The 22,573-nt window shown below is 41.9% G+C and overlaps 1 long non-coding RNA gene across 25 annotated transcripts in view; it reads right to left on the reverse strand.

Moving 5' to 3' along the window:
* LOC140486508 (uncharacterized) overlaps positions 1 to 22,573 on the reverse strand; it is a 327,762-nt gene that overhangs the window by 187,437 nt on the left and 117,752 nt on the right. For 9 of the 25 annotated variants that reach the window (XR_011962617.1, XR_011962613.1, XR_011962600.1 and 6 more), the window contains 2 exons: positions 12,979 to 13,054; positions 11,354 to 11,426 (listed from right to left, as the gene is read on the reverse strand). The exons of 10 other annotated variants lie outside the window; for them this stretch is intronic. This is a non-coding gene — a long non-coding RNA (uncharacterized lncRNA). The remainder of the gene's footprint in view (positions 1 to 11,353; positions 11,427 to 12,978; positions 13,055 to 22,573) is intronic. 6 more of the 25 variants (XR_011962614.1, XR_011962605.1, XR_011962599.1 and 3 more) reach the window with 2 other exon arrangements.

A 22,573-nucleotide genomic window follows, 5' to 3' on the forward strand; every position in this document is an offset into this window, starting at 1 on the left:
CTCAATACATAACGCCCGATTTTGTACTGGCTGCTGTTTACTTGTCTCAGAATATGCAGGTCTAAGAAATTATTATGAATCATTCTACAAAATCCTCATTGAGGCCCCCTTTGTCAATTTCTTTTCTCGACTAAACATCTTATGGTCTCGGTGTCAAACTGTTCCTTCATGGTGCACCCTATCACATGGTAAGGTAGGGGGCCTATATACCACTTCCATGAGTGACTTTGTGCCTTTATAATTTCTCATCTCCACCCAAACTGTTTCCATACCCATATTTCCTAAGCAGAGGTCACTCCCCTCTGTTATGTTAACATCATGTTAACTAGGAGATCCACCTGCCACCTTCTCCTATCTTCCAACTTGTCCAAATATCCTATCACCTTAAATATTCAGGTGCCCAACCACGTCATGGTGGAACCATGTCTCTCTATATAGTAAGTGACCGCAGAGAGACCCTAACCAATATAGTCACTGACCGAAAACAGACAGCAATCATTATAGTAACTCCCCCAGACAGTCCATCAAAGTTGTAACTGATCTGGGAAAAGCACAAATGAAAATAGTAACTCAATGCAGACAGACCAAGCTCAATGTACTGACTGATGCCAGAAAGATGACAATCAATATTGTAAAGATCCCAGGCACCTTAATCAAAACTGTAATGACCACAGAAAGACACAATAAATACAACTAAACCCAGACAGACTATGATCAGTATAGTAAAACTGATTCCAGATGGACTCTAATCAATATAGTACCCAAACCTAGATCCTAACTGACCTCAAACAAGAATTGAAATTACTGGAAAAACTGAAGAAGAGTCACAGAGTCATAGAGATGTACGGCATGGAAACAGACCCATCAGTCCAACCCTTCCATGCAGACCAGATATCCCAACCCAGATATCCCAACCCAATCTAGTCCCACCTGCCAGCACCCGGCCCATATCCCTCCAAACCCTTCCTATTCATATACCCATCCAAATGCCTTTTAAATGTTGCAATTGTACCAGCTTCCACCACATCCTCTGGCAACTCATTCCACACATGTACCACCCTCTGCGTGAAAATGTTGCCCCTTAGGTCTCTTATATCTTTCTCCTCTCACCCTAAACCTATGCCCTCTAGTTCTGGACTCCCATACCCCAGGGAAAAGACTTTGTCTATTTATCCTACCCACGCCTCTCATAATTTTGGAAACCTCTATAAGGTCACCCCTCAGCCTCTGACGCTCCAGGGAAAACAGCCTCAGCCTGTTCAGCGTCTCCCTGTAGCTCAGATCCTCCAACCCTGGCAACATCCTTGTAAATCTTTTCTGAATCCTTTCAAGTTTCACAACATCTTTCTGATAGGAAGGAGACCAGAATTGCACACAATATTCCAACAGTGGCCTGACCAATGTTCTGTACAGCTGCAACATGACCTCCCAACTCCTGTACTCAATACTCTGACCAATAAAGGAAAGCATACCAAACGCCTTCTTCACTATCCTATCTACCTGCGACTCCACTTTCAAGGAGCTATGAACCTGCACTCCAAGGTCTCTTTGTTCAGCAACACTCCCTAGGACCTTACCATTAAGTGTGTAAGTCCTGCTAAGATTTGCTTTCCCAAAATGCAGCACCTCGCATTTACCTGAATTAAACTCAATCTGCCACTTCTCAGCCCACTGGCCCATCTGGTCCAGATCCTGTTGTAATCTGAGGTAACCCTCTTCACTGTCCACTACACCTCCAATTTTGGTGTCATCCGCAAACTTACTAAGTGTACCTCTTATGCTCACATCCAAACCATTTATGTAAATGACAAAAAAGTAGAGGGCCCAGCACCGATCCTTGTGGTACTCCACTGGTCACAGGCCTCCAGTCTGTAAAACAACTCTCCACCACCACCCTCTGTCTTCTACCTTTGAGCCAGTTCTGTATCCAAATAGCTAGTTCTCCCTGTATTCCATGAGATCTAACCTCGTTAATCAGTTTCCCATGGGGAACCTTGTCGAATGCCTTACTGAAGTCCATATAGATCACATCTACTGCTCTGCCCTCATCAGTCTTCTTTGTTACTTCTTCAAAAAAACTCATTCAAGTTTGAGAGACACGATTTCCTGCGCACAAAGCCATGTTGACTATCCCGAATCAGTCCTTGCCTTTCCAAATACATGTACATCCTATCCCTCAGGATTCCCTCTAACAACTTGCCCACACAGAGGTCAGGCTCACTGGTCTACAGTTCCCTGGCTTGTCCTCACCACCCTTCTTAAACAGTGGCACCACGTTAGCCAACCTCCAGTCTTCCAGCATCTCACCTGTGACTATCGATAATACAAATATCTCAGCTAGAGGCCCAGCAATCACTTCTCTAGCTTCCCACAGAGTTCTCCGGTACACCTGATCAGGTCCTGGGGATTTATCCACCTTTAACCGTTTTAAGACATCCAGCACTTCCTCCTCTGTAATCTGGACATTTTGCAAGATGTCACCATCTATCTCCCTACAGTCTATATCTTCCATATCCTTTTCCACAGTAAATACTGATGCAAAATATTCATTTAGTATCTTCCCCCATTTTCTGTGGCTCCACACAGAGGCCGCCTTGCTGATCTTTGAGGGGCCCTATTCTCTCCCTAGTTACCCTTTTGTCCTTAATATATTTGTAAAGCTCCTTTGGATTCTCCTTAATTCTATTTGCCAAAGCTATCTCATGTCCCCATTTTGCCCTCCTGATTTCCCTCTTAATTATACTCCTACTTCCTTTCTACTCCAAGTATTCACTCGATCTATCCTGTCTATACCTGACATATGCTTCCTTCTTTTCTTAACCAAACCCTCAATTTCTTTAGTCATCCAGCATTCCCTACACCTACCAGCCTTTCCTTTCACCCTAACAGGAATGTGCTTTCTCTGGACTCTCATTATCTCATTTCTGAAGGCTTCCCATTTTCCAGCCATCCCTTTACCTGCAAACACCTGCCTCCAATCAGTTTTTGAAAGTTCTTGCCTAATACTGTCAAAATTGGCCTTTCTCCAATTTAGAAATTCAACTTTTAGATCTGGTCTATCCTTTTCCATCATTATTTTCAAATGAACAAAATTATGGTCACTGGCCCCAAAGTGCTCCCCCACTGACATCTCAGTCACCTCAGCCTTATTTCCCAAGAGTAGGTCAAGCTTTGCACCTTCTCTAATAGGTACATCCACATACTGGATCAGAAAATTATCTTGTACACACTTAAGAAATTCCTCTCCATCTGAACCTTTAACACTATGGCAGTCCCAGTCGATGTTTGGAAAGTTAAAATCCCCTACCATAACTACCCTATTATTCTTACAGGTAGCTGAGACCTCCTTACAAGTGTCACCGGAATCAAAATGTTAAGTCTGCTTTCTCCCTACAGATGCTGCCAGACAGACCTGCTGAGTTTCTCCAGCAATTTCTGTTTTTGTTTCAGATTTCCAGCATCCACAGACCTTTGTTTTATTTCAGTAAATGACCCCAGACAGACACATATTAATCTAGTAAGTGACTCCAGTAAGATCAAAAACAATATAGGTATCGACATTAGTCAGCCATTAAACAACGTAGATACCAACCAAAATCCAGGACCAATTGATACAGTAACTGAACACAGATAGATCCTCACCAACAAAATTACTGAATATAGACATATCCTCACCAGAGTAAGTGAAAACAGCCAGATCCTCATCAATTGAGTAACTGAACATAGACAGATCCTCACCCAACAGTAACTGAACATGGACAGATCCCATCAATAGAGTAACTGAATGCAGACAGATCATAATCGACATAATGGCTGACCCTCGATATGTCTTAAACAATGTAATAACTAAACCCAGAAGAAACCTTATCAATACAAAATCAAGTCAAACCTAACAACTTTAATTACTGACCCCAGGCTGATATTCATTCAAGAGAACAGCAATCAAAATAGTAACAGCCCCAGAGGGACCCAATTCAATGTGGTAACTAGGGAATAGAGAAACAGGAAAGATTCTGGGCAGTGCAATGTCACTGGACTACTAATCCAGACGCACGATAATGCCCTACATAGCAGATTGTAAAAGACATGGGATGGCTCTAATCAATATGCTAACTGAGCCCAAATGGACCCTAACTAATATTGTAAACAACACCAGGCAAACCCTAGTCAATACAGATAAATCATAAGCAATATAATTATTGAACCCAGATCATCTCTAATCAATACAGACAGACCTCAATCAATATAATAAGTGACCACAGACAGCCCCTAATCACAGTTCCAACAGAGCTGACACAAACGCTAATCAATATTCTAAATAACAACAAATAACTGACACCAGACAGTCTCAAATCAATATTATAACTGGTACCAGACAGACACCAAGCAATATAATAGCTTATCTTAATCGATAGACCCAGATAGACCCTAATCAATAAGCAACTGATGATAGACAAGCACAAATCAATATAGACAAAAAACCCAAATCAATACAGCAGCTGACCTCAGAGAGACAAATCAATACAGTAACATGTGGCAGACAGACCATAATCATTATAGTAAAGAGCTCAGATACACTCTAATCAATATAGCAAATGAAAAGAGATGGACCCTAAACAATATAGTAACTAACCCAAGACAGACCCTAATCAAAGTGAATGACAGCAGACATTCACTAATGAATATAGTGAGTGATCCGAGACAGTACACTTGCAATGTAGTAACTCATCCTAAACAGATTTTGATCAATATTGTATCCGACTCCAGTGAGACACTAACCAATATCATAACTGATCCCAAACAGACACTAACCAATATTATAACTGATCTTAGATACTCCCCAGTCCATATAATAACAAACCTGACTGACTAAACAACATAAAGTTACAAAGGTTCAAAATATATTTTTAATATTTGAAAGCTCGGATTTTGAAGTAAGGGAATTATATAGATTTAAGTTTGATTTGTATTTCTTTATTGTGTTGCTAAGAAGGGAGACATTTTTACGTTCCATTTTAGAGATGTTCTGAGTGTGGTGTTGGGGTGGCTGGATGTTTGTTTTCTTTATGTGCATTTAAATAAGATCTTAAAGCCCTTAAGGTGAATGAATCAACAACTTACACTGCAGAAATTCATCTAAGATCCTTAGACAGCATCTTCCAAACCCACAACCACTATAATCTCGAAAGGTAAGGGCAGCAGAACTAGATTAGATTAGATTCCCTACAGTGTGGAAACAGGCCCTTCAGCCCAACCAGTCCACACCAACCCTCCAAAGAGTAACCCACCCAGACCCATTTCCCTCGGACTAACGCACTTAACACTATGGACAATTTAGCATGGCCAATTCACCTGACCTCACATCTTTGGACTGTGGGAGGAAACCGGAGGAAACCCACGCAGACACGGGGAGAATGGCCAAACTCCACACAGACAGTCACCTGTGGCTGGAATCGAGCCTGGGACCCTGGTGTTGTGAGGCTGCAGTGCTAACCACTGAGCCACTGTCTCGCCTAATGCAATATATGGGAACATCACCATCTGCAGACTCCCCTCTAAGCCACTCAACTTCCTCAGTTGGAAATATTTCACCATTGCTTCGCTGTCACTGGGTTAGAATCATAGAACTCTCTCCCTAACAACATTGTGGGTCTACCATGAATGGACTTCAGCAGTTCAAGAGGGTAGCTCACCACCACCTTCCCAAGAGCAATTAGGGACAGGCAATTAATGGCCCAGCTGGCAATGCCCACATACCATTAGTGAATAAAAGGAAGAAAATAGCAAAAAAAAAAGGGTGAGAGAGAAAGAAAACTTCTGTTTCCATATGGCAGGGGTCCAGCAGCACAAAGTCAGCACAGTCCAGAAGAAGGTTAGCACGGTGTTATTTTCGGTCAGAGAAGAAGTCCTTAACAGCAGAAGTTCTATCAATAGCAGTCTCCAAAGTAGTCAGGGTAAGGAAAAAAAATTCCTGAAGAAAATTCAGAACCAAAAGGCTGTCAAAGACATGAAGTTGACAAAACCATGTTAAAAAATAAGACCTGAGTTAGCAGCTTAAGGGTCTCAGGGCAACATATTAGCTAAAGAAAACAACATTAAATGAATGCAGAAATCTATTCAAGATTTCCCAGCTGTTCAAGATCCTTGTGTTTTTTTTTGTATAGCAAGTTTTTAAATCATTTTGTAATAAGAATGCACTGGCAGCCTCTTGTGAATATGTTCAGTGTTTGACCTCCACAATAAACAAAAAGCCAAACAAAACTTACGATTTATCAAGACAGGTAATATTCCGGAATCGGACTTGTCCAGTATTATTATCAGCTGGGATCACAACAATAATAACTAACTTCAGAAAACCATGAAGCAATGCAGTAACAGACCCTAACCATATACAAGTTTGCAAACAAGGAGCAAGAATGGGTCACTTGACCCTTTAAGTCTGTTTTAACCTCAACTCTACATTCCTGCATAATCGCTGATAATCTTTCACCCCCTTTGGCAATCAAGAATCTATCTACCTCTGCCTTAAAAATATTTAAATATTCTCTATCCCCTGCTTTTTGATCTTACATAAGGGTAGTTATGGGAGAGGTTAAACAATATTATAACTAACCCCAGACAGTCACACATCAATATTATAAATGACCACAGATAAACTGATAATACAGACAACAAATATAGTAACTGACATCACAGAGTCCCCACACTGTCGTGGCTGACCTTAGATTTCAATCCATATAGTAACTGAACCCAAGAAGACACTAAAAACTAATGCCAGACAGCCGAGAATCAATTCAGCAAGGGATACCATATAGACTTAAATCAATACAGTAATTGGCTCTAATCAATATCATCAATGACACCAGACAAACCTTAATCAATATAGGACCTGATACCAGACATTTCTTAATCAATAGTAGTTACTGAGCTCAGACAGTCACTAAACAAAATAATGACTAACCTCAGAGAAACCCTAATTAATGCAGTAACTGACCTTGACACACCCTAATCAATACAATAACTAACCGCAGATAGAAACTAATCAATGTAGTAACTTATAGAAGAGAGAACTTAGGCCATACATGGTAAAATAACCAACTGAGACTGTCACTAACCGATATATAAAGCTAACCTAGAGGGTGCAGAAAAGATTGACAAGGATGTTGCTGGGACTAAAGGGTTTGAGTTATAGAGAGAGGCTGAATTGGCTGGGGCTTTTTTTCCTTGGAGCTTCAGAGGCTGAGGGGTAACCTTATAAGAGGTTTTTAAAATCATGAGGAACATGGATAAGGTGCGTGTGTTGGGGGTGGGGTAGTCCAAACCTAGAGGGCACTGGTTTAAAGGTGACAAGGTAAAGATATAAAAGGGACCTAAAGAGTAACTTCTTCATGCAGAGAGTGGTGTGTGTATGGAATGAACTGCCAGAGGGAGTGGTGGAGGCTGGTACAATTACAACATTAAAAAGGCATCTGGATGGGCATTTGAATAGAAAGGATTTCGACGAATATGAGCCATAAGCTGGCAAGTGGGACTAGATCAGTTTGGGTTGTCTGGTTGGCACATACAATTGGACCGAGGGTCTGTTTCGGTGTAGTATGACTCGTCGACTCTCGACAATCAATGCAGTAACTTACATAGTAAAATGCAATACCACATATCATGGATGTCATGCAAAACTGGAGTTAAGTCAGAAGGAAAGTGTGCTACTAGTTAGAGTCACAGTGAGAAAAAAAAATGGTTATGGCCATTCAAGGTAAATCATCTCCAGCAGCACCACTGTCAGAGTTGCTCAGGGTATTGTCTTTGACTCAACCATCTCCAACTACTTCAACAAAGACCTTCCCTCCAAAAAAGGTCAGAAGTGATGATCACCAATAATAAAGCCACCTTCATCATGAATCTGGGAATTACTGCTGATCTCAAACTGAACTGGATCACCCACAGAAATAGTGTGGCTTCAAGAATAGGCCAAAAACTAGGAATTCTAAAACTAGTAACTGACCTCCAGCCTTCCCAATGCTGCCCACAATCTAAAAGGCCAGAGTCAGGAGTCTGATTAAACATTTCCACTTGCTTTGATAGATGCAGCTCCACAATGCTGAAGAGGTTCATCACAATCCTGAACAAAACAGTTTGCCAGATTGCAAACCATTTACCACCTTCACAGTGGCAGCATTGAGTACAATCTACAGCAACTCAACAAGGATCCTTCAGCAGTATCTTCCAAACGAATCAAGAAAAAGAATCCCATGCATAGGAACATCACCACCAAGTTCTCCTCCAAGTCACTCACTACAATGACTTGGAACTAAGTCACCTCTCTTTCACTGTTGCTAGGTCAAATTCCTGGAACTCCCTCCCAATCAGCATTGTGGGTGAACCTACACCCCCATTAGCAGTTCAACAAAACAGCTCCTCACCACTTCCTGCAGGACAATTAAGGGTGAGTAATAACTTCTGGCCTAACCAGTAAAGACCACATCCCATCGAAAGAAAACTGACCCTACATGACACTAATCAGTATAATAACTGACCACCAAATACTAATGTAGACAGTGACTGACCCCCAGACACGCCCGAATCAATATAATAACTGAGCGAGACATACCTTAATCAATAAATATAACAGACGCTAGACAATTAATATGTAGTAACAGAGCCCAGACAGACACTAATCAAGATGGTAACTGACACCAGAGAGACCCTAGACAATAAAGTAACCCAACCCAGACAGACCAAAAACAATAAATAAATTACATCAGACAAAACCTAATCAATACAGTAAGTGACCACAGACAGACCCTAATCAATATATAGTTATTGATTTGTTAAATAACAAATATTGTTACTAAGCAGATCAGACCCTAATCAATAAACTAACTCAGAAAACTCACCCTAACCAATACAGTAACTGACCCAGACAGACACGAATTGGAATCTGCCGGGACTGTTGATATTTGTTTTCTTCAGTGTCGCTGAGTCAAACTCCCTTATTAATGACATTATGGGTGTACTGACAGCAGCAGACCAGCAGCAGCTGAAGAAGGCAGTTTACCACCACCTTCTCATGAGCAACGAGGGACATGCAATAAATGCTGGCACAACCCATGAGCGAAATAAAAAAGTAAAATCAATACAGAAAGCGACCCCAGCAGATTCTGATTACTTTAGTTTCTGAACTGCTGGATTTGGGGTACTTAGTAAGCGTCCATGATTCCATGCAATTGCTCTTCCCCAATTGTTCCATAATCCATATCAGAGCTCTATGCCTGATATTGTTAATCTACAACCCACTTCCTGAATTATTCTCTCTAAAAGTCACCAACTTTATAGAATGGCCTCACAGCTGATATCCTTGGATTTTTAGTAGATCCTCCACCATGCAACGGTAATCCTATGTAATAATCTCCTCTTGATTCAATCTGACACTCCACCTCCGTTTACATCAAGTATCCTATAGCTAATGCTTTCTGTTCATGGACAATAACCAATTCGCTGTTAGATCTTTAGGGTTAGATAATACAGTGTGTTGAGTTTTGGCACTGTTGACCACAGAAATTATGGCTAACACAACAATGCAGTACCGAGGAAGCACAGCATTGTCAGAGGTACCATCTTCTCGATGAGGAATTAAACTGAAGTCTCTCCTGCCAGTTCAGTTGGATGCAAAAGGTTCCATTTTACCATTTTTTAGACTCTATTTTTCCTTCAATCAACATCACAAAAATCTAGTCATTATCACAATTGTGATTGTAAGTGTTTGCTGAGCACATACTGTCTGTTGCACTTCCTACATTACAACAGAGCACTCTCAAAACAAATATTGCACAGGCTGCAAAAATTGTAGAAATTTCAAAACTAGGAGCAGGAGGAGGCCATTCAGCCCTTCGAGCCTGCTCTTCCATTCAATATGATCATGGCTGATCATCTACCTTAACGTCATATTCCCACTTTACTTCAATACCCCATATGCATTTAAAATGAAAAATAATTAAGATTAAATCTGAAAATTAAAGCACACCCAGTGATCATGCAAAGTTCTAGACAAATGCAAGTTGCCTCTCTCAGTATCTGACTACTTAGGACATGTTGCTGTACGGAACAGCACAGTCGATTTATGAAGTTTTTCTTTCCATTGGAATGACATTGAGCATGAGCTACAAACTAGATCCTATGTGAGAGGTGGTGTCAGTAAAATATTTGAAATCCTCACAGGTTTGGGAGGGTAGAAGTTAAGAGGGTGTTTCCTCTAAAGGCCAGAGAATCTAGAAGTAGGCATCACTGTCTTCCAATAAAGGAATGACCAATATAGATATAGAAGGTTATGTGTGGAATAAAGAATACTCGCAATGCACAAATATATTATGTGTAATACCTTGCCTTCGATGTTCCCTATTATTGTATAATAACTCCTGTTTTCCTTATTGTAACTAATAAACTAGCTAGTCTGGTATGACAATCGCATCCTTGCATTTCCTAATATAAATATTACACTACTCTTCATACTTCCGATTATCCATAAACAATCCATCCTTCATATTCCAAATGATACAGCACTATATGCTCTAAATAATAACCAAACCTGGCATTTCTGTATCATTAGTAATAACTCAAGTAATCCATGAAATAACCCACCACTGGGATTCCATATTCTGAACAATTAATCATTCTGAAACTTCATATGCTACCTGTGTACCATTTTGATCTGAATACCTATAGAAGGATAAGCTTGACTTGAGCAGGCGGGGACATACAATAAAGGCTCACGTGTTGGTTTCCTGAGGGCTGCACTTTGACAAGAGGGGTGAGTAGAATGGAGCTTGCTCTGGAACTTTAGAAGAGTGAGAGGTGGTGTCAGTGAAATATTTGGAATCCTCACAGGGCTTGGGAAGGCTGAAGCTCAGAGAGTGTTTCCCTGAAAGGCTAGAGATTCCAGAAGCAGGTGTTCCTGTCTCGCCACAAAGGAATGACCATTCAGGACTGAGGTGAGGAGAAGGATTGTGGACCTTGGGAATTCTCTACCTCAGATGATGTTACATGTTCAATGATTGAATGTAATCAAGGTGGACAACAGTTGTCTTTTGGACTTGATGGGCAGAATCTTAAAGGGGTCTGAGCCATGTGAGGGATAGTGAGATCAATGGAAGAATCAGCAACAAGTGTGGCAAGGCCATCTCGACATTGAGAATAACTCACACCATAAAAACAAACAGTACAAAAGTGGCCCTTTGGCCCATTGAATTTCCACCACTACTGGTGCCTGCACAAGTCCACTTTCCCACATTAGGTCCACAGCCTTTGAATGTTAAGACACTTCAAGTGTTTATCTAAGTACCTTTTCAAAGGTTGTTACCTGCTTGATTGGTTCCCTGCTTTAACAACCCTCCTAGGTAATGCACTCCAGAACTCCACCACCCTCTACGATCCTAAACAAATTCAATCAGGAAACAATAACAAATCATTCCAGTTTGAAAAATCAAGAGGTGTAAGCATCACAAATAAAATGAAGATACTCAGCACCAAATCTAATGATCTTTGAAAAGTTTAAAGACTAATAAAAACACGGAAACTTTCAACTGCAAATCAGATTTTCTGATTCTGATTCCCAGCGCAGCTCTGAAATACTGAATTCCAATTCATCACACACCATCTGAAGCTTGAACTCCATTTATTTTCAGCTCTTTGAATATTGACTATTTTTAATAATCTTTCACTGGATGTGAGTGTTACTGGCAGGTCCAACATCTGTTGCACGTCCCTAATTGCCCCTTTGGAGGTGAGCCACCTTCCTGAAGTGCTGCAGTCTATATCGTGTCTGTTTGGTACAACTGAGATGCTTGCTAGGCCACTTCAGAGGGCTGTTAAGAGGCAGCCACATTGCTGTGGGTCTGGAGTCAGATGTAGGCCAGACTCGGTGAGGACAACAGTGGTGCCTTCTTTAAAAGGACATAAGTAAACCAGTGGATTTTTACAACAATCGATGATAATTCTCATGGTCATCCACCAGCTTTCAATTCCAGATTTAATGAATAAATTTTAAACTCCATCACATACCATAGTGGGATTTGAACCTGTGTTTCCAGAATCCTGGGCTTTTAGATTACTACACAGAAATTTTCCACTGGAGAAACCTATGGTCAGTGTTAATCAACTAAGTTACCAAATAAATGTTAAAATCACCATGCTCCAAATGCCAGCTACAGAGCACCTCCTAAGAAAGGTTGTATTCCCCGTTGGATAAAATGTTCCCAACTTATTATATGTCTGACTGAGATTAAATATTGCATCCCAACCAGTCCATGATACAGTGTAGTAGGGGTCCGTTTAGTTTGGATGGCTAGTTGATGATGCAGAGTAACAGCAACAACTTTGCTTCAATTCCAGCACTGCCTGATGTTACCTTGAAGGATTCTCCTTCTCAACCTTTCCCTCGTCTGAGGTATGGAGACTCTCAGGATAAACCACCAGCAATCGTCTCTCTCCAATGAAAGTGTGGCCCAATGATCTGGCAAGACTATATGACGTCTTTACCTTAACATGGCCATATTACAGCCGAGACCTGTGCCATTTAAAACTGGATTGCTGCACATCCAGTAACAATTTGATATAACTTTTATGGGTCAGAAGGCAAAATACTCCTTCATCACAACAATCTGGGATAGAACTGAACCCAACTCCCAAAGTTAAGAGGCTAATGTTTAATCTGTTGATGCAATGGCAGTGTCACTGAACTAGTAATCCTCAGCCCTGGGGTGATGTTCTGGGAAGATGGATTCAAATCTCACAATGGCAGATAATGGAATCTGAATTTGAAAGCAAAAATCTAGGATTAACAAAGCTAGCCTAATATCAACCAAAGTGATTGTTGTAAAGACCCATATGATTCCCTATTGTCCTTCAAGGAAGGAAATATGTCTTGCTTACCTGATCAGGTCTACATGGGACTCCAGATCACAGAATAATGTGGTAGACTCTTACCTGCCTTCTGAAACGGCCTGAACATGCTCTTGAATGATATTTAATAACCAGTCGCTCAGTCAGTGGCACTCACATCCTACAGATGAACAAAGAAGAAGTCCTTGTTACATGATGTGCTGCATTCCTTGAGGGCAAATATATTTTGAAAGACTTGTAATTCCATGACTATGAGGAAAAACAGACTATGTTAATCAGGGTATGGTGCTGGAAAAGCACAGCAGGTCAGGCAGAATCCGAGAATCAGGAGAATTGACGTTTCGAACATAAGCTCTTCGTCAGGACTCAGCCACATTCCTGATGAAGGGCTTATGCTCGAAACATCAACTCTCCTGCTCCTCGGACACTGCCTGACTGGCTGTGCTTTTCCAGCACCACACTCTCGACTCTGATCTCCAGCATCTACAGTTCTCACTTTCTCCCTGTTTTAATCTGAACTCCTGGGTACAGGTACTGACTATTTTTGCAATTCCACAAGGTGAATGGAATTGAACACGATGTCATCAATGCCAATTTTTCCCAATACAACTCATGCAGGCAGTCTTTGCTTATGACAATCAATGTCAATGACACGGTTAAAGAATTTCCAAGACGTACTCTCTGACCTGCATTTGACATTGGCATTGATGAGTGAAGAATATTTTTTTCAGGATCCAATTGCTCTCCTTTTAATACAACTATCTCTAATTCCAATCAATTCTAATTTCACAATAAGACCATGAAGATCAGTAACTTTCTAAAGGTAACTGGACATCTACTTGAAAAGGGGAAATTTGTGAGGTTAAGGCATGAAGTGGAACTAATTGGATTCTTTCAAAGAGCTGCCACAGACACAATGGGCCAAATGGCCTGTTTCTGTGCTGTATATTTCTCCCCTTCTTGCAGAATTTGGGCTATTAGACCTTGGTGAAACATACTATCATTCACTTGGACTTTAGGAGGGGCATTATCCCCTGAATATCTGATACTGGGACTTACTTTCCAATGTCATTTCAAAGAATATTCTCCCTTCCCTCTCTTTCTCTGTCAGTTTTCTTCCAGCCCAGCCCTCTCCTCTCTTCTGTGAACATGGTTCATCAGCTGCTCGACACCAAGTATCTATTCTTCACGAGCAAAGAAATGTCTGTGAGCTCTTCCCCTGTGGAAGGCATGACAGGTAAACCAGCCATTGGCCCCAAAGCAACATCCTCACTTGATATCTCACAAAGATGACCAACAGCCGATACCAGCTGGTGGTCAGAGCTTGATTCCTGGTTAAATGTTCACCCCACTTTCCCAGCATGCTCCTTCTCTCATCTCTGACAATGGAAATTAGCCAGTTCAACAAATTTCGTTAATCAACCATGGAATCTCTCTGATCTATACATTACTCAGAATTATGGAACCATTGAGCATAGAAGGCAGCCATTTGGTCCACTGTGTCTGTGCTCTCTCTTTAAGAGAGTTCCACTGGGCCCTGATTTTCTCCATTTCCACACTAAAAACAGAATAAGGCCATTCAGCCCATTGAGTCTGCTCTGCCATCTTCATTGGAAAGTTATTATAAAAGTCATGCTTCCACCTACACTTTCAGGCAGTGCAATCCAGATCTTTAGAAAATCACATTTTTTTTACAAATCACTTCATCTCTCCCTCTGGTCCCTTTGCCAACTATCTTCCACCTGTGTCCCTTGGTTAATAACGTTCCTGCCACTGCACACACTCTCTTATTACACACTCTGTCAAACTACATTATGATTTAGAAAACCTCTATAAAATATCCTCTTGATCTTCATTGTTCCAAGGAAAACAATCCTAATTTCTCCACAAAACTGAATTCCCTCATCTCTGGCACCACTCTAGTAAATCTCAACTGCATATCTCCAAGATCTTCATATCTTGCCTGAAGTGTGGTGCCTAGAGCTGGACAAATTGCAGACACCGAGGCTTAGACACCGACTTACAATGGTTTAACATAATACCCCGGCTTTCTTAAAATCTGATAAACTCCTTGAGGTATTAGCGAACTCCAAATCTTGTCTTCTGATTCCCCTCATCACCAAATGCCCCCAGCCCACCTCTAGTTCCTGCTGGTTGCAAGTTATTTTCTGGCCTATGGGGAAGTGATGGAATTTGAAAAGGTGCTTGGGGCAGAAAGACCATTTTCTGTTCTCCCTGTGCCATTGCAAAGAAATCCACTCGGCCTGACTAACATTGAGAACAGGATTTGGAGTTTTGCAGGCATGGATTCTCTGTTGCAATCTGCTACCCGACTTGAACGCACAGCATTGCACTGCCCTCAATATTCATCTCCACCAAACTAGAATCGGGAGGCAAGAGATTCAAATGCCGTCACATACTCACTCTCCAAAATCATCAGAATAGCCTCAATCCCGGTCTTCCTCTACAATCTCACTGCCAAACTTGCAAACAGCGTTCAACAAAGCTGCAAGACTGGGTCGCGAGAGAAAGAAGGGCGTCAGATTCCAAACAAAGATTGCAGTCCCGAAGTAACAGGGCAGAAGCATCAAGGCTGTCTTAATCTTTCTCCCCATCCCCCCACCCCACCCCAAAATAAACAGAACGGGTTTTCGGCGGCACTAGCAACACCACCTGCCTGCCTGACAAGCTGACAGAGCGCGGCTCATTCTGCAACAATCCAGACGCGGACATTGTATCTGTGACCGCTCCATCCAGGGCAGTGAAATGGAAGCATGGATCGGAGGGCGGGAAGGGAGGGCGTTGCAGGGGTAGCAGGGGTGGGGGTTGGGGGATGAGGGAGATGTCAGAAAGGAGAGACGATTAAAACCAGAGAAGTCGCCTGACTGAAGACTCATTAGTTACAAATCCCATCGCATTTAAAATGAAAGCAGGAGCATTCCGGATGAGAAACCCCTTCTTTTATTTCTTGTTTTGTCTAGCCGTTCACATGGAAACAACTTTTCACAAAAGGGGGTCTGTGCTGCTACCACATAAACCTTGACCCTTGAACCTTGACCTTCCTGTAGTCAAAAGGTTCAACACTGGGAAAAGTCTGATCTGTCTTTTGAACGGTCTTGTTGACTAAGTGCGCAGCCTCCCTCTCTCTCAAAAAATGAATTCTTCCTTACAAATCTCCTCGGTCTGAGAAAAAACTCACGTCTGCTTAGCAGCCATGTGACTTTGTTCCATTTCTTTTTCCCCCATTAGCCACGTGCTCATGTTTCATTGTATTCTTGACTAACCACAGGGACTTCTCAGCTCGTCATGTACAGCACTGCTACATGGGAACAGACCGTCCTGGAACAAAAACTTTCATTTCCATAACGCCTTCCACAAGGACTAGACATCTGAATGAGCGATAATGATGTGCACTCGCTGTTGTGATCCAGGAAATCCGGCAGGCAATTTTCACAATGCAAGCTCCCACATGCAGCAATGTAGTAATGCTTGGATCTTTTTGCATTGTGGACTAGTGGCCGTGGGATCTTTCACATCCACCCACTCAAGTCCTCGGTGTATGACAAATGGTGCCTTTGACAGCGCAGCACTCCTTCACTCCTGGAACCTAGGCTTTCTGTGCTCGATCTTGGAGTGGGACCTGAACACTCTGGGTTAGTGCCAGGCCAGAAAGCCACAGTTGGCATACAGAGGGCTAGGGTGGGCCCCTGATCCTCTTGCCTTGTAACCAAAGAATCTTCACCCTCCAACCTCTGGCAGCAATAGACTTTTAATGTTGCTGGCATGAAGAGATGGATGCTGGGAGGGTCTGCCTTCTCCATCAGGCTAGAACTTCCCTTCTCTCTCTCTCTCTCTTCCATCCTCGCTTTTCTGCAAATTCCCAGGTTAGACGAGCTACAGCTGCTTGCACTGTGTGTGTGTGTGTGTGTGTGTGTGTGTCTGTGGTAGTGAATGCAGACCAGGCGAAGTGGGGGAGGGAGGTGGGTGACAGGGAAGAGACAGACACAGAGAGAGGAGGGGTTACGTATGCGTTGTGCGTGTTTGAGAGATGTTGGGGGGGGGGGGCGGAGAGGGAGAGAGAGACATTGGAAATTCTGAGTGGAAAAGAAATCCCTCTGATTGTGCATTTTTGCTTTGCAGCATTCGGTTAAATGACACGGAGGGTAGTGGTGTTTCAGCAAGACAGGACGACCTGAGCAGACAGTTTTGGAGCAGCTGCCAGCTGGGAACCTGCTTCTCCGTACAAAAGAGTTGATAAGCTTTCCAAAATAATTTTAAAACGGCTTCCAGTCTGAATGACTTGACCCAGTGTTCTGGTAATTAAAATCAAAAGCCTCAACCTTTACTCCCATCCGATCACTTCATATTGACACCCCTCAACTCCCAAACTTCATTTTATTTGCATCATTCGATCATATTTAACAAAAGGGACAGAAATTATTTTCCATAATTTAATCCCAGTTCTTGAAATCAATCTATTACTGTTTCATTTACATGCCATTAATATCTTTTTATACAACATGCAAATAAATGGCTGGGAGAATAAGGTGGGGGGAGGTAGGTGATTATTCATAAAACTGTTCTTCTGAAGGTAAGGCACTTAAATTGATATAAATCCGAACTCAAGCTGAGCTTGATTTTTTCAGTCCTAATCTTGAACTGATAGACATTCTCGCTGATCTTGAATGCATGTGAGTTGGCACCTGTAGTCCACGCACAGCAGCAACCTCTGAAATTGGAGGTCGATGCAAATGGTGTATGCACACAAATCAGAAATCATTGGTAAAGTTAAACTTTCCTTTACATTACAGTCGTAATTAACCAAAGACATCTCTTCACACTGTGCTTCACAGGGTAAGCTAGTATGCATGAAAATGTGATTAGTTTTCTCCCTAAAACAGAGTCATAGAGATCAACAGCACAAAGAAAAAAAGTCCCTTCTGCCCATTGCCTCCTCACCAGACCAATACAACCAGGACCTGGGCAGGTTGCTCCATTCGTTTTCACAATTCAATTTTCCCTTCTCTTGTTCGTAAAAAGAAGACATTATATTCTCACTTGTTCACCACCCCCCACCCCCCACCCCCGCCCCCCCCCCCTTGCTGATGGAATTACCTCTCGTTGGTAAACTTCTTCCCATCCACCTCACCACACTTCAGCATCTTCCTCAAATTTCTTTTAAACAACTGCACTTTTCAGTAGAAAAAGCGAGAGAACTGTTTAATCTACAATTGCCTCTGCCTGAGGAGAGATCAGCAGCACTTACACATCAGTTTCTGTTTTATTTTTCCCATGGGGTGGCCCTTTGCTGTGTTCTCCATCTGTAAGTGAGTTTGCTCAGCCATTTCACAGGACAGTGGGTCTGGAGTCACATGTAGGCCAGACCAGGTAAGATGGCAGATTTCCTTCCTTAAAGGGCATTAGTGGATCAGATGGGTTTTTACAACAATCGATGATTGTTGATTGGTGATCATCGGCTTTCTCGTTGATCTTGAATGTATCTGAGTGGGCATCTGAAGTCCACGCTCAGCGGCAACCTCTGGAATCAGAGGTCGATGCAAATGGTATGTGCACACAAATCGCCATGAGCAGACCCTCTGTGCAGATTAGGCAGAATGTTGGCCACCATCATGCAGACCAGCTTTATGTTCCTGTTATATTCACAAAATTCAAAACCAACCTGCTGCCGGGCTGGGATTTGAACTCACGTCACTAAAGCATTCACCTGGGCCCAAGACAAACATCGACTGTGCCTGGAGTACCATCAACTCAGTGAAAGACACTCTTTGGTCTGCCTGAAACTTTCTGGTCTTCCAGAACAAGGAATTGACCTTGACTGAGTGTTGAAGACTAGCACATTCCATGGTTCAGCACGACGTGCTGAGGAACACATGAAAGCTTGGGGCAGCTGATGCCAAGGCGCAGTGGGGAAAGACCACCCTCTGAGGTCTTTCTACCAAAGTACAACAGGGCCCTATTCCTGATGCTTAAACTTTATGTAAATATTATCTTGCAAAAGTAAGAAATGCCTTGCATTTGTGAATTGGAACTGTCAGGAAAGTTAAACTACAATGTTTGTTTGTCCTCCACATGCAAAGATGTGCAGATTTGAACTGCTGTAGTGACCATATATCATGTACATGTATGTACATAAAGATGTTTTGATGAATAAAGTTTATTTTGAAATAATTCACCTGGGTTTACCGGATTGCTCATCCAGTGACATTACTAGTCCACCACCACCTCCCTTTAATGTAACAAAATGTCTCAAGGTCCTTCACAGGGTCGAATGTAAACAAACAATGACACTGAACCACATAAGAAGGGGGTTATGGGAAAAAGGCACGAGAATGGCACTAAATGAGATGCTCCTTTGGAGACTTAGGGCAGAGATCCAAACAGCTGCTTCTGCACTGTAATAATTCTTTGATTCTGTGAAGAGATGACCAGATGCTTGGTCAAGGAGATGGGTTTTATGAAGTATCTCAAAAGAGGGAAATGAGGAGAGAGGTGGAGGGATAGGGAGGTCAGAGATCCAGCCTTGGTAACTGAAGGGATGAGCACCAACAGTGGTGTAATTAAAACTGCAGATGTTCATGAGACCAGAGTGAGATGAATACAGATAACTCAGAGGACTGAGGAGGTTGGAAAAACTTTCAGAGATAGGGAGGGCTTTGTAAAGAAGCACAAGCATTTTAAAGTCAAGAACGCTTGTTCAAGAAACTACATAGGTCAACGAGACGATGATTATGGGGAGCAAAGGCAGTGTGATTTAAGACACGGACAACAAAGGTTTGGATGAATTCAAGTTTACAGAGGATAAGAATGTAGAAGTTAGGACTGCATTGGAATAATTAAATCGAGAGGTAACAAAGGCATAAAGAGGGTTTCATCAGCAGATAAGCTGCTACTCCAAGTCAGGTAATGTTACGAACTGAAATTAAATAGTCTAAGTAGAGATGGTAGCTAAGGATAATTATTTGAAACACAGGCAGAGTAATGCATTTAATCAAAGAAATAATGAAGAATAAAATGTTTTGCCAAAAGGATATAGATTTGACAGAGGTCTTTTTAGGTTTTAAAAGGAGATTGAATAGATAGTTGAAACTGAGAAAAATACAGGGCAATGGGTAGAGGTTATTTTGAGGTGCTCTAGCAAAGAGATGACATGAACCTGATGGGCTCAATGGTCTACACTGTCACTGAACTAGATCTTGTGTTGCTTTCCCTTGCCTACTGAGCTCTACTACAATGCTTCAACCCTTTGTAGTTGTAACAATTCACTGGCTCAGCACTGACCATGCATCTGATCCTGGTTTTTTTGAGCTGTTCATAGAGGTATCTGTGCCTTTATCGTTGCTGTTTTGAGAGATGAACACAAGCCTAACAGTTACCATTTGTAGATTCTGTTTTTGGTCAACACTGAACACCAGCAGAATACTTAAGTACTCTTACCCAGCAACTCCCCACAGTCCAAAGCAATTAATAAGCATCCATTGTAGTTGCATTTCAGCACTGATGTCAATGGTTCGACTAAAGAGTGATTTCTTTTAACATTTCATCTGCAAAGTCTACAATCACTAAATTGGTGTATCAATCACAAGAGTGAAATATTTCCCCTTTTAGGTCATCAAGAGTTAACTAAGTATTTTCAGATTACTTCTTATTCCCATACATAATTCACAACAGATAGATGCACGTAACAAATGTTTGATACACTCTAACCTAACCATCCAGGAAGATCCTACTTGTTGGAATTCAATTGTTGCATAGACTTCATACTACACAGAATGTATCAGTATTTTTGCTTCATAAATGAGTTTTCCCACAATTCATTCCTTTAATCTATCAGCATATCTTTCCATCCTTTTCTCCCTCAACTCGCCCTTAAACACGAATTGCTTCAACTACTCCATGCTGTAGCAAGCTCAACACTGTCATAATTCTCTCAGGCAAATATGTTTCTCTGTTATGAATTAATCTGTAACTTAATTAATACGAAGTAATAAATTATATTATAAATAACATCATAAATTAGAGTTATAAATTAATATCTGGTCTATGATTCAGTTATGTTCCTAAATACATCCAAGGTCTCCCTTATCTCCTGATGATCAGATTTGAACACAACACTTAAGGATTGGACTGATCAGAGCATAATACATAAGAAATTGGAGTAGGAGTTGGCATATCAGCCCCTTGAGTCTATCCCACAATTCAGGAGATAGTGACCAGTCCTCTAGATCAACTCCATTTTCCCAGCTAATCATCATATTCATTAATTCCCAGGATGTTCAAAAGATGATCAGTCTCAGTCTTGAACATACGCAACTCAGTCAGATGTCACACGACACCAGGTTATGGTCCAACAGGTTTATTCGAAATCTCAAGCTTTCGGAGCGCAGACCCTTCGTCGGGTCAAGTGAGAGGGTGAAACTGAGGGAGGGGCTGAACTCCAAAAACTTGTGATTTCAAATAACCCTGTTGGACTATAACCTGGTGTCGTGTGACTTCTCTCTCTGTCCACCCCAGTCCAACATCGGCACCTCCACATCATACTCAACTCATACAGTCAAAGAGGTCCACAGCATGGAAACAGGCCCTTTAACCCAACTTGCTCATGCTGCCCACAATTAAAACGAGTCCCTTTTCCATGCGTTTAGTCTGTTTCCCTCCACACCCATCCCATCCATGTACTTGTCTAAATGTTCCTTAAATGACAAAATTGCACTCTCTTCCACCACTACCTCTGGCTTTGAGTATCTGCAGTTATAGAGTCATAGAGATGTACAGCATGGAAACAGACCCATCTCTCCATCTTGTCCATGCTGACCAGATATCCCAAGCAAATCTAGTCCCACTTGCCAGCATCCGGACCATATCCCTCTAAACCCTTCCTATTCATACACCCATCCGGATGCCTTTTAAATGTCGCAATCATATTAGCCTCCACCACTTCCTCTGGCAGCTCATTCCATACACGTACCACCTTCTGTGTGAAACAATTGCCCCTCAGGTCTCTTTCATATCTTTCCCCTCTCACCATAAACCTATGCCCTCAATTCTGGATTCCCCAACCCCAGGGAAGAGACTTTGTCTATTTATCCTATCCATGCTCATGATTTCATAAACCTCTGTAAGTCACCTCTCAGCCTCCAATGCTCCAGGGAAAACAGCCCCAGCCTTTTCAGCTGCTCCCTATAGCTCAAATCCTCCAACCCTGGCAACATCCTTATGAATCTTTTCTGAACCCTTTCAAGTTTCACAATATCCTTCCAATAGGAAGGAGACCAGAATTGCACACTATATTCCAACAGTGGCCGAACCAATGTCCTGTACAGCTGCAACATGATCTCCCAACACCTGTACTCAATACTCTGAACAATAAAGGAAAGCATACCAAACACCTTCTTCACTATCCTATCTACCTGCAACTCCACTTTCAAGGAGCTATGAATCTGCACTCCAAGGTCTCATTGTTCAACAACACTCCCCAGGGCCTTACCATTAAGTGTGTAAGTCCTGCTAAAATTTGCTTCTCTGTTGTAGAGAATTTCAAAGATTTGCAATCCTCTCAGTAGTTTCTCTTCAGCCCAGTCCTAAACAGTGTATCTTTATTCTGAGACTATGATCTGACATGCTAGACTCTCCAGTCAGGAGGAATAATCTTTCAGCACTC

This window comes from Chiloscyllium punctatum, chromosome 15, assembly GCF_047496795.1.
Source record: "Chiloscyllium punctatum isolate Juve2018m chromosome 15, sChiPun1.3, whole genome shotgun sequence".
NCBI classification, from domain to species: Eukaryota; Metazoa; Chordata; class Chondrichthyes; order Orectolobiformes; family Hemiscylliidae; genus Chiloscyllium; species Chiloscyllium punctatum.